The sequence below is a fragment of the Pinus tabuliformis genome, chromosome 1_1, assembly GCF_031772625.1.
Source record: "Pinus tabuliformis cultivar Carrire ecotype Pingquan chromosome 1_1, CPIR1, whole genome shotgun sequence".
NCBI lineage: Eukaryota > Viridiplantae > Streptophyta > Pinopsida > Pinales > Pinaceae > Pinus > Pinus tabuliformis.
In genome coordinates this window covers 552,249,525-552,265,033 of record NC_142297.1, presented here as the reverse complement: position 1 = coordinate 552,265,033, position 15,509 = coordinate 552,249,525, and the positions used below count along the sequence as shown (strand labels likewise).

General features: G+C 33.3%; 1 pseudogene; it reads right to left on the bottom strand.

Annotated features, from left to right (window-relative positions):
* Positions 1–4,777: 4,777 nt before the first annotated feature.
* LOC149214331 (BTB/POZ domain-containing protein At3g05675-like) lies at positions 4,778–8,870 on the bottom strand (annotated as a pseudogene).
* Between the last annotated feature and the right edge of the window lie 6,639 nt (positions 8,871–15,509).

Sequence of the window (15,509 nt, the reverse complement as noted above, 5' to 3'; positions counted from 1 at the left end):
CTCCTTTTATTTCTTTAATTCTTAGCCTCTTTAACCTCCTAACCATATTGTTGGACCAATCCCCCATTCACTTTATGTGGATCCAATCCATCCTATTAACATATTTATTTATTTAATTTTTTTCATAATTAAAAAAAAATGACTGTTAATTCTAAATTAATTTTTATGTTAACATTTTAGATTTTGCAATTAAAAATTAAATGAATAATCTTATTTCTAATTTCACTATGTTCAAAACTACCAAATATTTATCAGTATTAATTTGTTGAAATTGACTGGCCAAACATCATGGTTTCAAAAGGGTAATTGGTCAAATATTATTTATTCAAATCAAAATTATGACCATTAATCCAACATTCAAAGATCTTCCTATAAAAAAGGCATTCTAGCACTTGTTAGCACATGAAGCTCTGTGTGGTCCCTGATGATGGAGGGAGTCACCATTCGAAATGTTGGACATATCACACATATTACACAGTTTCATTCCGGAATTTTCTAACAACATGATTCACTGTGGAAGTTTCCAATCACTCATCATAGATTAATTTAAGTTTGTATATTGAGATAGGTATTGGGAAGTTAGTTGTAATACTAAAACTTTTTTCCTACCTTTATCAGTGCATGAAAAGAAATAAGGGCCACAAGAAATTGTGATAGTAATGTATGTCAACTACTATAGTTACAATATAACATATATTTATGATGTTGGGATATGCCCTTTCAATAAAAATTATGATGATTAAAATATTTTCAAGACCTCTTTGTTAGTATCATTCAACAAATTCTATATTATCATAATTTTTTTGTTTTTTTCCTATTTTAACTGTCCATTATTAGTTTTATTGTATGACACATTGACACATTTTGTAGGCCTACCATGTTAGTACATTAGTATATAGGATAAGCTTAGTTCAACATGCAATAATTGTATCCTTCTAGGCATTATGGAACCAAATCTTTTCTTAGGTGTTGATGATTTTTCTAACTTTTCTTAAATGAATTTCTATGTCTTTCTCCCACTTCATCATGTAATTGTTCATTTGTAACCATTTTGTATTTATTAACCAGGCAATCCACTTTCACTGACATAGCTATGCCCCCATCAACTACTTATATACAATCTATATTAGGATAATATGTAGTTTATTTTTATAATTTGTAATTGGTTTTTGATGATTTTCTTGAAGTTATATCTTTCTATGGTGGACCCTTCTTTTTTTCTAATCTCCTAAACAAAACTAGATTTCACTACTCATATAGATTTTGACAATTTTCCCTATGCAATTTCTTGTATGATGATATCAGGGGCCATTGTGGATAGGGATAGGAAGTGTAGCTATGTTGTTTCAAATAATATTCTTATAGCACATTGAAAGCTTTAATTAGGAAGTTGACTAAAAATATTTTCTGTTTAATCACATATTTAAGGAATATGATTCAGGAGTAGTTGTGTTTGGATTTTCCATATTGAACTTTTTGACCACCCAAGTATGGTTTGATGTAATATCCCTTTTGGGAAAATTACCCTTAGGGTTGAAAAAAGCACATGAAAAAATTGTATTCTATACCAGTATGACAGTATTTCTAAGTTTCTTCAATTTTTCAAACAAAGATGATATTGAATGCACACATTGTAAACAAACTAGTTGATTTCACCAACAACAATACAAGTAAATCCAATTCAATAGTACATAGCAGGCTACAAATCCACAATCTTTCCAATAACACATTGTAGTTTTAGACTCACAACTAATGAAATATCCATATAGATGTCATAATAATTGGCCTTCCTCAAAATCAAATTTGTGTCAATCAAAATGATTTTCGTACAAACAACAATTTGGCAGCATATAAATGTGATCTCTCTTCAAAGTTGTTAGAAGTAAAGTAGATAGGTATCCTATTTTAAAAATATGAAATGCAGTAATTTTAGAGTATATGTTATCTTAAAAAATCTAAAAATTGTAGTTGATATGAAATTTTGGCATACAAAAATATGGTCCATCATTTAAATTGGAATTCAACATGTTTGAAACTAAATCATTGTTAGTAGTCATACTCATGAATAATTGGTACATGTTTCCTTATTATTAAAATTTGTTTTTTAAATATCAGGTTGGAGGGTAGATCACAAGTTGTTGAAGGTGAGTTAGTGAGGCTAGGTGAGCAATTGGTGCAGAATTCTAAAGGAACCTGTGTTATTGCACTGGAACTTTGTCGAGAATTTGAAGATAAATTTCTCCATCATATTGACTCATGAGAGGTATGTTACATTCCTTTCATTTAAAAGGGAAAATGTTTTTGAATAAATTAGTTTGTTAATTTTTTTTGCATTTTTTAAAATAAATAAACATGCTCAATCCTAGTTTATGCTTCATCTATTCAAAGGAAAACTACTTCCTTTTACTAGCACATTATTTGACTTCCGGATGGTAATCCTGAATCTTCTTGTTTGCATCCTTCATATTTCGGGATTTTAGATGCTTTTGTGTAATTTATGTTGGCTATACTTTCTAGTCCCATTGATCAACTTTGTTGTCATCCATTGGACATCAACAAAATTATCTTATCTTATTACCATTTTCACATAAAGTCTTGATGAGTAGCTTATGTTTTACCTTAGTATAATTTTTAATCCATACATTGAATTAAAGGTTGTGCAATATATAAGTGTCTATTTTGTTTTGGTACAATTTATTTGTGAAAAAGGATGTTCTTGTACAATTGCAATGATCTTGTAACCAAAATGAACACACTATACCAATTATTGATAAGAAGTGAAATCATAACAATGAAGAACAAACGGTTGGGGGCATTTTCACATCTAGTGTTGGAATGCATCTACAATTATTAAAAGATGAAGGAACACATCTCCATGTATTAATACTCAAATTAGTAATATGTTAGATGTGTGAAATCCCACTTGTTAGCAGAGTTTAACACTAAAGTGTGAAACAAAATCTCTAATTTCTTTTTTCATTAAGCAATTAAGTTTTTATAGCTTTACATCAAGAAAAGTAACTCAACAAACTAGGAGAGAAAATCTCAACAAGATCCTAAAAATTAGCAATGAAGCACAATAATAGAGATAGATAGATATAAGATCTCAACTAGTCCATGAGAATAGGAAACCAAAATGCTTTGTTGCATCAATCCACAATGATACCATCCCACCAAAATAATAATGAGAAATACATATGCTAAAAACTAAGAATTAGAATCTCTATCATTTCTCTCCACAATAGAAGCATTGGTATCTAATGCTTTTAGGAGAGAGGGAAAATGTTGCATTTGGTGTTGGGAAATCTAATGACCCTCATCTACAACTAGTGGAACCTAAAAATCTAAAACAATATCAATAGGATCATTGATTAGGATCTTTGTGTCCAATGTTGACTCATGACATTTGTTGATGACATTATGGATGCTCATTTGATGCACACACAAAAATGCCAATGGAAAGCATTGTTATCTGGAAGGGAAGCTTAGGGTGATGAATGATGTTGAACCGGGTTGTAACTTGTGAACCAATGAGAAGAGGCCACCAAATCTAAACTTTAAAGTAAGGAAATATTTCTGTAATAGGCGAGAAACTCTAAAGTTTGTAGAATTTCCTCTAAGGTGGTGTCTTGTGGAAATTGAGGGTGATACAAAGAAAATGATGGAGGAGGTTTACAAGAATCCTTTAAAATTGTTGATTGAACCTTGGATTGCAATTGTAGAACATAATGATGTTGTGGATAGGGTTGTTGGATAAAAGTGAAAGAATGCTTTTAAGCTTTAGGATCAACTTGTATTTGATGTTATCTATATTATCTATATGCAATAGGTAAGTGTTGTTTAATGCATCATATTAGGCACGGGTTGATTTAAGTTCCTATTGGTGAGCTGGAGGAAACAATAGATTGTTTATTTCCTATTTTGTAGTAGGTGTGTAATAGATGCAAACATGATCATGTCGTGTTGTTGAATTAGATTCCTTTATATATAATGAATCTCAGTTGTCTTGTTTTGCTAAGAGAAGCAAGCTTCTCTATAGCTCAGGTGGGGGGAATGTATTTGTAGTTGTGTGTGTATATAACACTTAGAGAGAAAAAAAAAAATATTTGACATCAAACTCAAGTAAACAAAAGGAAAATTTAAAAAAATTGGATCTCCAAGGTGGTTTTCATGCCCCCTCCAAATTTGGAATAGGTATAATCCAAGCCTTCCCCAAGCTAGATTACTTACTACCAACTAGATTAATATTCCAAACAACCCTCCATTTCTCACTATAGTCAGTATCACAGACCTAGGGTTTTGGGAATGTAACTAGACCTACCCCTGCCACTGGGCTACTCTACCATTCTACCAAGTCCATTTAATGAATAGTAGAGCTACATGCCCAAGAAGAAACTTTGTTTGGAATGTTGAGACGGGGACAACAAATGAATTCTTTCCTTCAACTTGGTAGGTTGATTGGAATGTATGGTGTAGTTTTCTCTGAACCCTACATGCAATTCTAGTGATTTAATGATTCCTTTTACTATGATCTCAGTCCTCCATCTGGGTTAATTGATTGGCTCCCTTTCTCAGTGAATTGATCAGTTTAAGGTGTATTGTACACAGTATTATATGGTCCTTGATTTAACCACTTGGAATCATGTAATGAGTGCCCCAAATTTCTATCAATGAATACAAGCCATCTCCTCTTTGTTTCCTTGCACCTATAACACCACAATTCAAAAGCTTCACTTAAATATGGATGTCTTGCTTGCTATGTTTGAAGCCAATTATATTAATGGCCAACATTGGTAGTGGTAGAGGTATTGTTGGTATTAACACCAATCAAACCCAAAGACAGTCTCCTTTTTTCTACTTTAGATCTATAACACCACACTCCAAAAGCTTCACTTAAATCTGGGCATCTTTCTTGCTCTGTTTTAAGCCTGTCAGCCAAACTTTCAGCCCGATCACTAGAAGGCAATGCCGGAACCAAGGAAATGATGTTAGGCCCCTATACTAGTAGTGTAACCCCTTATTGTTATTAGTATAACCCACTTATTATATTGATGTACCCATGTAGTGCCCATATTGTTACTATTGTGCCCCATAGAAGCCCACTATTGTTATTATTGTGCCCTTACATTATTATTGTTATGTCGGCTCTGATTATGTTATGACCCCTTAGACTCCTATATATAGAAAGGAGGTCTTTTCATTTGTATCATCCAAGAATTGTTCATTTATGTAATGTAAAGGAGGTTTCCCCCTCTAAGAGGCTAAATTCTAAGGCGTTGATCTATCTTTTCTATCTTTTCTTGAGCTGGTTTCATAACATTTGGTATCAGAGTTATAGATTCTAGGGTTTCGCTGCTCCAAACAGGTCATCGTGGAATTTTCGCTATAACCTTTTTTCTGTGATGTTTCAGAAGTCGCAAAAAAAACCCATTTGAGAAGAAATCGCGCTGAACCTTGGGTCCAAATTTCAGATCTTTTTGTGTGATATTTACGGAGATATGATCTGAGGAAGTTGGTCTTTTTGCAGACTCCTGAATTACATTCAAAACAGGTGACCTGGGGAAAATCGTCATAACTTTCTCTCTGGGGATCGGATTGAAATTTCATAAGAAGGTACAGAAAGAGGATGGACTGTAGTTTTTTGTATATCTTTTTCAGATCGAAAGGTCAAAACAGTGACACGTGGCACTTCATACAAGTTCGCTCTTCTGGAAAGGTCTATAATTAGGTCATCTTGGGAGATTGTGCATAACTCTTTCTTAGAGAATCCAATTTGGATCAGACTGGTGGCATTGGAAAGAGGACACAAAGGGCTACTATAGGTCGTAATTTCAGAACTTAAAGATCTGAAAGTATAGAGTTATAGTCGTTTCAAGGTCAAGCTCCTAAAATCAAGAAAAAGCAAGATGAGGAAGTTTGATGGCAAGGATCTGGTAAATTGGATACTTCAGATGGAGCAATATTTTTATATACATGGTGTACAAATGTTACAAAAGGTATGTATTGCATCTTCATATTTAGAACCAGATCAATTTTTATGGTACGAAGGGCTTTGTTTTCGTAAACAACTTGGTACATGGTCAATTTTCATGGAGGAAATGATAGCACATTATGAGGATACAAAGAGAAACACCTTCTTTAGAGCAACACCACAACAATTGGAAAGAGTAAAAGGGCTTTGTGAGATAGTGGAAACAAAAATTATGGAAACCAGGAAGCGTACCCCTCACAACTATAAAGATGGAAGTGTTGTTTCTCCTAGCCTTCCACAACCTACAAGGGTTACACCACAACAATTGGAAGAAAAAAGAGAAAAAGGGCTTTGTTACAATTGTGATAGCAAATGCACTAAAGGTCATAAGTGTGCTGAGAAGAAATTATTTTACATAGAATATGAAGAGGAGGAAGAAAAGGATCAAGAAAAATCAAAAGAAGAAGATATACGCCAGGACCCCACCCCAGAGAAAGAAGAAATGAATCAGATCATATCTTGTAAAGCATTGGAAAGGATTACCACTCCTCAAACTCTCAAGATAGAAGGACATATCAAGAAGAAAAATGTGCAAGAAGTGAAAGATCACATCGAGAAAGAAGAAATGAATCCAACCATATCTTTTAATTCATTAGTCGAAATTACCGCTCCTCAAACTATCAAGATAGAAGGACATATCAAGAAGAAAAATGTTCAAGAAGTGAAAGATCACATCGAGCATCAAGAAATGAATCCGACCATATCTTGTAAAGGATTGGAAGAAATTACCACTCCTCAAACTCTAGAGATAGAAGGACATATCAAGAAGAAAAAGGTTCAAGCAGTGGAAGATCACATCGAGCATCAACAACAAGTTCTCCAACATTTAAAGGATAACGCCACTTCGGTGCAAAATCAAATGAAACAAGAGGTAGATCAACATTGTAGTGAAAAATGTCTTGATGTAGGTGATTGGGTATTTTTACTACTACATCTCAAGCAAGCTATTTATGAGAAGGAAATGTTGGCAATACTACATGCACTTAAAAAATGGTGACCTTACAGAATGGGAAGACTCTTCAAGGATGAGGATGTGGAAGCATTGTTTTGTGCTATTTCTATTATCCAACTAGATTGAATAAACGAAGCAAGGGATGAATGGAAGAAGGACGAAGAAGTATGGCCACTTATTCAAAAGTTGCAAAAGATCCCAATTCAAACAATATTGACAGAAATTGAAGAGGAAGGAAAAATCATATTGGAACCTGGAGCAATCACAGAAACAAGAACCCAACAGCTACGAAATCGATCAATTTCAGAGTATCTCATCAAGTGGAAGAACTTACCTGCTGAAGATTCCATATGGGAGGACAAGAATTTTATACAGAAGCGTCAAGAACTACTCAAGCGTTGAGGACAACGCTTTTTGAAGGAGAGGGGCATGTTAGGCCCCTATACTAGTAGTGTAACCCCTTATTGTTATTAGTATAACCCACGTATTATATTGATGTACCCATGTAGTGCCCATATTGTTACTATTGTGCCCCATAGAAGCCCACTATTGTTATTATTGTGCCCTTACATTATTATTGTTATGTCGGCTCTGATTATGTTATGACCCCTTAGACTCCTATATATAGAAAGGAGGTATTTTCATTTGTATCATCCAAGAATTGTTCATTTATGTAATGTAAAGGAGGTTGCCCCCTCGAAGAGGCTAAATTCTAAGGCGTTGATCTATCTTTTCTATCTTTTCTTGAGCTGGTTTCATAACAAATGAGCATAGATTCTATTCTTTGACATAGATCATTATCCATTTCGTAAGGAATTTTATCATAAAATTTTGTAGGTAGAGTTGTGGCTTTGTCTCCCTTATAAATGGTAACCAAAGTTTCATTGGATGTGTTTAAATGGAACTGAAAGGGTTACATTTCCATACCCAACTGCCTCCAAAACCTTTCTTGTAACTTCAATCAAGTTCAATTTTGTTTCCCAGAGGCATGACCTTAATATTATATCCTTAATTGTGTAAATAAATTTATTTGAAGCTTCTATCCACTTGCTGACAAATTCAGTTAAAAGATCCATCTTAGGTAAAATCTGACACAACCATAAGAAGTTAGCCAAAAATATTAAAATGTGATTTTGGTGGTCTTCTAGGACATCTTCTGTATGAGATAACAGAGATGCCATTTTATTTTCAAAAATGGCAAACAACTCTCATAGATGTTTTTTTACTTCATATTTTACATTGTCATCTATTCTAAGTAGAGGTGCATCATCATATTCAACAAGAATATACTCTACCTGCTCTTGTGCAAAAGCTTTGAGTTCATATGGAGAAGCAGGTAAATGAGAATGTTTTATGTCAACTTGAATTGTAGCATGTGTGGCAGAGAGAAACACATTTCATACCACTTTTGAGTCAACTAATTGAAGTCTAGCAAGGATGGGAATGACTTTTGAACCTAGCTATGGAAGGGTTGTTATAATTTCTTCCTCTTCATGTTCTTCCCAGGGAATTGTCTCTAAATACTGAACACACCTTGAAATTATTCAATCAATACCAAGTTTGGTGGTTTCTTTCAAAATTCCAAGAGCCATTTTTACATGCAACCATAAACTTATAACTAGATTGTTGTCCACATAAAAAAACCTTAAAATGATCAAATGATGATCATATTTAGATTCACAGTAGTAAACTTCTACATAATTCTAGAAATTGGCATATGGGCTAGTCATCTGAAAGATGCTCCGCAAAATATTTACTCTGTTTTACTAAATTTTTTGAATGGAATAAAAACCAGTCTTCTCTACCATCACTTGTCCTTAATATCACAATTGCATCACTGTTGGAATGATCCCCAGTTTTTTTCAATGCGATATCCTCTTTTGTCATGGGAAAATGAAAGTCATTCAAGATTTATACTAAACAAAAATAGTAACTTAAGGGGAAGCTGACACACTCCATCCTCATCCAATGGAAAGGTATCTCTTTAAATATATTGTCCCAAAGTAAACAAGTATAATCATTATCACAACATCTCTCTTGCCTCTAAATTTTTCCTCAACCAACCCTTCATTCCTTTGTTCACAAGAGGTATAGTAAGAATATGCCCAAGGAAAAAAATATAAGTAACTTGAAATAAAATTAAAATGTTGTTTGTGATCTATGACCTTCTGTACAAGTGTACCATTCAAAGTGTGTGAATGGTATGGAAACATCGGTGTAGAGTGTTGAAATTCACGTGAGATGAGAGAAATCTTCGTATTTTTCAGTACATTAAAAGTGAATGTGAGCCATAATGGCAAGCCTCATAATTAAATTCCAACTGAGAAATTAATGTACAATTGTAAACCCCATTATAATAAAATCTAGTTGACCAATTAATGATACTAATCTACAACTAATCATACGAAAAGAACTCCATTCTTTGCAATCCTTTACATGACAGACACCAATTTTAGTGGAATATACTAGATAGTTTACTTGAATAATAACCAACTCTTTAAAAAAAGCCTTTCGGCTTAGGAATCTTCACATGAGAGGCCTTATTGCACATTTAACATATGGATGCATCCAACTAGATATACTTTTAAGTGAAGGCTAAGTCTAGTTATTTGTGTGCATGCATCATTTCCTTATGAATCTGTCTTGCATGAGATATGGTGGGCATGCTAGGTAATATTCAACTGAGCTTAGAGAAATAGATTAGCCAATTGTAAATGCAATGACTAATTTTCCATAGATAGAATCTACTCTAGCATTAAAAAGAGTAGTTTTTGGCTAGAAGAAATTGAACAAAAAATCAAATTCCCAAATGTCCAAATTGGAATTTCAATAGAGAAGTTATTCAATATTGCAAGGCCATAGCAGATGAATTCAGGTGAAGGATACCTAAATGACTGAAAATGAACACTCCAACATAGTTTCAATTCCATGATATTTGCAAACAATTTGGAGCCTATCATGCATTTATTTAAATTAAATGACCGAAATTGTGACATACCAAAAAGCACACTTGAAACTCCAAATCTGTAGGCTTGTGGATTGCACTACCTAAAACTCCAAATCTTCCATCTTGTGGCTTCCACTACTAACATATGCTACTCTAGAATTGAAAAGAGTAGTTATTGGGTAGAAGAAATTAAAAAATAAAAAATAAAAATTAAATGCCCAAATTGGAATTTCAATATTTCAAGGCCTAGAAAATGAATTTAGGTGAAGGATACCTGAATGACTGAAAATGAACACTCCAACATAGTTTCAATTCCATGATATTTGCAAACAATTTGGAGCCTATCATTTACCAAATTTCCAACTTCTGGTTTGATCTTTTAAACTTTAGAACCATGCAGGAAAGTCAATGTAATTCCTAAATTTTATTGATGAATGCTACATATGAATCTTGTCAAACTCAACCCACTTATAATCCATGGTTCTAGTAGGAGCACCCTTCAAAAATGATGGGGTAGTGGATGCTATGGAATGATCAAAGAATTACATGATGGGAAGGATTGGTTTTGTATTCATTTATGATATCAAGAGTTTATGGGTTCATCATTGTAGAGGAAAACAAATAATTTAGCACAGTGGGTTCATTAATTTTGGAGGAAAGGACTTTTAGGGTACTAGGGATTTCGAGGGGAAGACTGATTGGGCTTTGTGGTTTCATTGGGTTTTCAAAGAACTAGCATTGTGTTGATTGGTTTCTTCCAAGTATATTGGTGGGTCCATTAATTTCTAGTTGGGATACTAGTGGGTTTTTTAGTTATTGAGGGATTCAATACTTGTTATTGTTGGATCTATAGTCTTTGTAACTGTAGGGTTTAATGGTTTATCAAGTTGTATAGGGAATAGGTACTAGATCATTTTTTGTTATCTATGTTGTGAGTTTCTGGGAAAGGGGGACACAAGGGAGCGAGTTTTAGTGATGATTGGAAGTTCCACAAAATTTTAATGGGATGATATATAGGTTTGATTTGAAACACATTGCAGACAAACTAAAGGTTTGATTGATGTTAATTACCATTATCACTCCATGTACACCTAGCCTAAATTTTTATTTGTGATTTCATGAAATTTGTTTAAAATATTAACTACTTTAGGAGTCTAATTTCACTAGAAATAGATGTTGCATGCTATAGGAGATGGTGAGCATGATATCACAAGCCTTTACTTTGGAGCAACTTTAAAATTTATTTAGGTTGCTTCATTGTTGGAGTCTTCCAATCTCTAGAATGCAAAGCATGAAGAAATACCTTAGTCTATGAAGTTATACACAAATATTGTCAGGCTCTTTGAGTAAGTCCCATAACTAGATAGAATTTGTGATGAAAGTTTTGATTATTATTATTTTATTATTAGCTAATTTGGATGTGAACCTGCATAATATGTACTTTTGGACAATTTTTCAAGTAGTTCTAAAATATAATAATGATGATTCAGATTTTGATATGGTGGCTTATCTATTTTCTTACAGGTATTGTGCCTCAACATATGAGAGAAACAAATAAATGGTAGTTGTTGCTCTTGCATATAAATGTATGGGAGTAACACATGAGGATTATTATTTCAAAAAAATCATGTTTAACTAGAGATTGGCATGAGCTACATGCAACTTTTCATAATGTTCCACTTGGTAATTTAGCTAATCTTGTATTTTCCTATTATGAATGTTGTTTCTGCAAGAATACATGATTTAAAATTAAGGTCACCTAGTATCAATGATTCTTCCATGCTAATACTATGGTGAAGGAAATGCATCCAAAGCTGGTAGCCATCTCCCCTATCCCTCATTATCTCACTTGATGGTGAATATTGTTGACCTGTGATGTGTCTGACAACCATCCAGTGACTAATATACTAATATAGTCCCAAAAATTCTCTCTACCACCTACTTTATTCTTGCAACTGAAATAATTGTAGTTGGTTCCATGAGCTCTAAATGGTTGTTGGTTCCTCTTACCAAGCCTTCCTTGAATCTCAACTTCATTATTATCCTATAGTTCTATCCACCCACCTGTCCACTCCTCATCGGGTTTCCCTTTGTTGCCCCATTGAGCCTTCCTTTCTTTTGGTTTTTTTGGCATTGATCTAAGACTTTCTTGAAGTCTGTCATATACTTGTAATATGTACTTCTCTTCTCTCTATACATTTTCCTCATTTCTATATAACGAAATGAACAATATAACATGAATTAAAATGGTTGAAACCTTCTCCAAATTTCCTACAAACTAACATGTTAATGCTTCATCTAGGGATGTCCCTTAAAAATGGTATTTCGAGTTTGAGGTGAAATGTTTTTATATGAAATATGAAATCTAGATTGTGTACACACATTTTTGTTGATTTATTTTGTTAATCGGATTTCAAATATAATCATTTTAAGGATTTTCCTTGCTTTACCAAGTTGCAGAAAATTTCCTTTCTTATCTATTTTCAATATAATTTTTTAACCAATGGTGTGGCCAAAGAGGAACTAGACAAAGAGATCAACAATGGAAACACACTAAATAGAAATCATTCAATAGTTGTGGCAAGATATTAACAACTTGTGCTAATTCTAGTTACTTTTTTTTGTATTACTAGATTAATTTGTTTGTAATTATTGTTGTGCGGGTCATGCCACATGGGTGTGACATTGAGATAACTCTATTGAATTATTTTTTATTAAGTTAAAAATAGGGGTTGCACGATTATAGATTTTATAAATATTATGTCAATATGTATCGAGTTTTTTTTTAAATAAATGCCTATATTGACACATAATTCTTTAAAGGGTGCTAGTTCAATGGCAGAGCACCTTCCTTATAAGTAGGAGGTTGGTGGTTTGATTCCACTGGGCCCTAACATGAATTAATCAATGATATTTAAGTTTATTTTTTATTAAATGTTTTTTATATTGATTTATTTCAATGGTGTGATATTTTTGTGGATTCCTTGTTTTACATTGTCTCTAAAGAGACAAAAGTTATTGTATTGTCTTCAAATATAATTATTGTATTGTCTCTAGAGAGACAAAAATGAATTTTTCGCCTAAAAGACATTAATAACTATGTTATATATTGTCTTTATAGGGACAATTTTTTAAGACAATTTACCCAAAAATTGTCTTAAAACCCCCCTATGTGTTGTAGTGGTTGTAGTGATAACTTCCATTATTTGTATGTTATATGAATTTAAGAGATATTGAGATAAATAAGCATTCTTCCATTATACAATTCCTATATAAATATTAGTTGAAATTACAGTGTTAGTTGAACTCATAATTTAATAATTTCTCATAAATTCTATATCATTTTGATGCCAAATAGTATATTTTATTAGTTTAGGTTTACAAAAAATTCAAGTTATATAAAATTAACATATTAAATGTTGGAAGTAATGCTTCCATGTATTTTAGGTTGTTGTGAGTTGTTAGGTGTCAATCTAGAAGTAATCATTTTCCTATTTGTAAGTTGTAATAGCTATCTAGATCCATTATTCTAGGATCTACAAGAGTTATGTATTCATAGTTATATGTAACCATTGTGATCAATAAAATACAGTGTGTATGATTTACCTGTAATTATCTCAGCTCTTTATGTTTTCTAACATGGTATCAGAGCCTATGTTGGCTCGAGGCCAAAAAGATGTGAGAGTACCTTGATTTTTATTGTTTTGTACCTGAATTAGTATAGGTGTGTGTGATTTGATTTCTATTGTGGATTTTGTTTTTCCCTATGCAGATCTATGTGTTGTGTTTTTTTCTTGTGAATATACTTGTATGCAACGAACAACAAGTGCCATAGTCATCATCTATTTACATCTCTGCAAGAGTCCTTTCTATCGGACAAAAGCTCTGATCTCCACCGACGTTTGGGAGGTGAAACGGTTCCACTATGAATAAACGTTTTGTCTTGTGTTGTGGTAGATAATAATCGATACATAAATTGAGGGTAAGGAGGATGCTCGCTACATTTTCAAATTAAACAACTTGGTGCACCGTATGAATTGATGACACATTGTGTGATCTTGTTTGGAGTGGCATCCCACCATATCAATGTTCTGCAAGGTGAACGAGAATAAATCTGTGTTTCTCAAACCGCATGAAAGAAGCCCATGTTATGTCGTTAGAAAGTTAAATACACAACCAACCTCACGATTCGAAATTGAAACATGAATTCTGTGGTGGATATGTCACTAGCCATAAATTCAAAGGGTCACAGGATCAAATCTTCATTGCAGAAGAATTGGTGTTAGACGTATTACATGTATTAGCTGGCATATAACTCATTATTGCAGATGTTCATTTCTGCAAGGGGAGATTTGATAAAACAATTTATCATTCCCACTATGGTAGCCATGACCATGGCTTTTGAGAAGTTAAAGAAGAAGGAAGCCTGATTCATGGCATAAGTAGTCACCAATGCTCTCATTATAGGGCTCGACATTAATGTCTAGTCGCTCATCAACAATCTTGCTCTAGATATACACATCATCGAATAGAATTTTGGTGGTGTCAAGGGCCATGCTCGCATTGTCAGCGAACTCATTATTGTTGCTCGCCTTGATGCAAATCCTCTTCAAGGTCACCAGGGATTGGTTGTTTATGGATGGATCCACATCATGCAGGGAATTAAAGTTTCTTGGTTGATTTTTGAATAAAGGACATATGAAAATGGTACAACAATATCAATAATTATTTCTAGTGCCTTCGGATAGTAGACCGAATATGATGCACTTTTGTTGGAGTCCATGGTGAAATCCAAAGAGGTTAATGCAAGCCTCCAAGCGCTACATTAAAATGACTATGATGGTAGTGGATGTCTTCTATGGGTTTATAGTGGGTCAATGTTTTTGTGTTTATTTTGGGTATTTATTTTTCTTTCTTTTTAGGGTTTGATATGTAAAGTTATGGTGATTCTATTGTAATTATATGAAATCCCAGTTAATGAACAGAAAAACATCATTCAAGTAATGGTTCTTGACATTCTTTGATGCTGAGAGAGCACATCACTCACTTTTTTATGTGAATTTGTTATATGTTGATGGATCTTGTTGTGCTTCAGGCCTCAATAGCATCTTTTATAGGTCATTTTATGAGATACTTGTATGTAGAAAGTTCAGTTGCATAATTGACTTTTATATACACTCATTAACGAGAAAACTCACCTATACAACTATCAAAAGTGTAGTTTGATGCATTTTGATAGATGGGAGTTGGTCCATAGGGTGGTTTAGTACCGAGATTGTTCTTCAAGAGGTCAAAAAGCGTTAATTATGCAAAGTACGTCAACGATGATATAAAGAAGTTATGTCTTAAATGGATCAAATGGGAAGCTTGAAAGTGTGGTGAATAAAAGAGTGGAAAACCTGAGATTTTACAGTGGATGTAAGTGCTAGTGATGACTATATCAGACAAATGTGAGAAAGATTCATATTGTTATTGTAATGTGTGTTTTCTATAATTTTTACTTGCAAGCATTAAGGGAGGGTGTTAGAAGTAATGATTCCATGTATTTTGGGTTGTTGTGAGTTGTCATTGTGAATCTC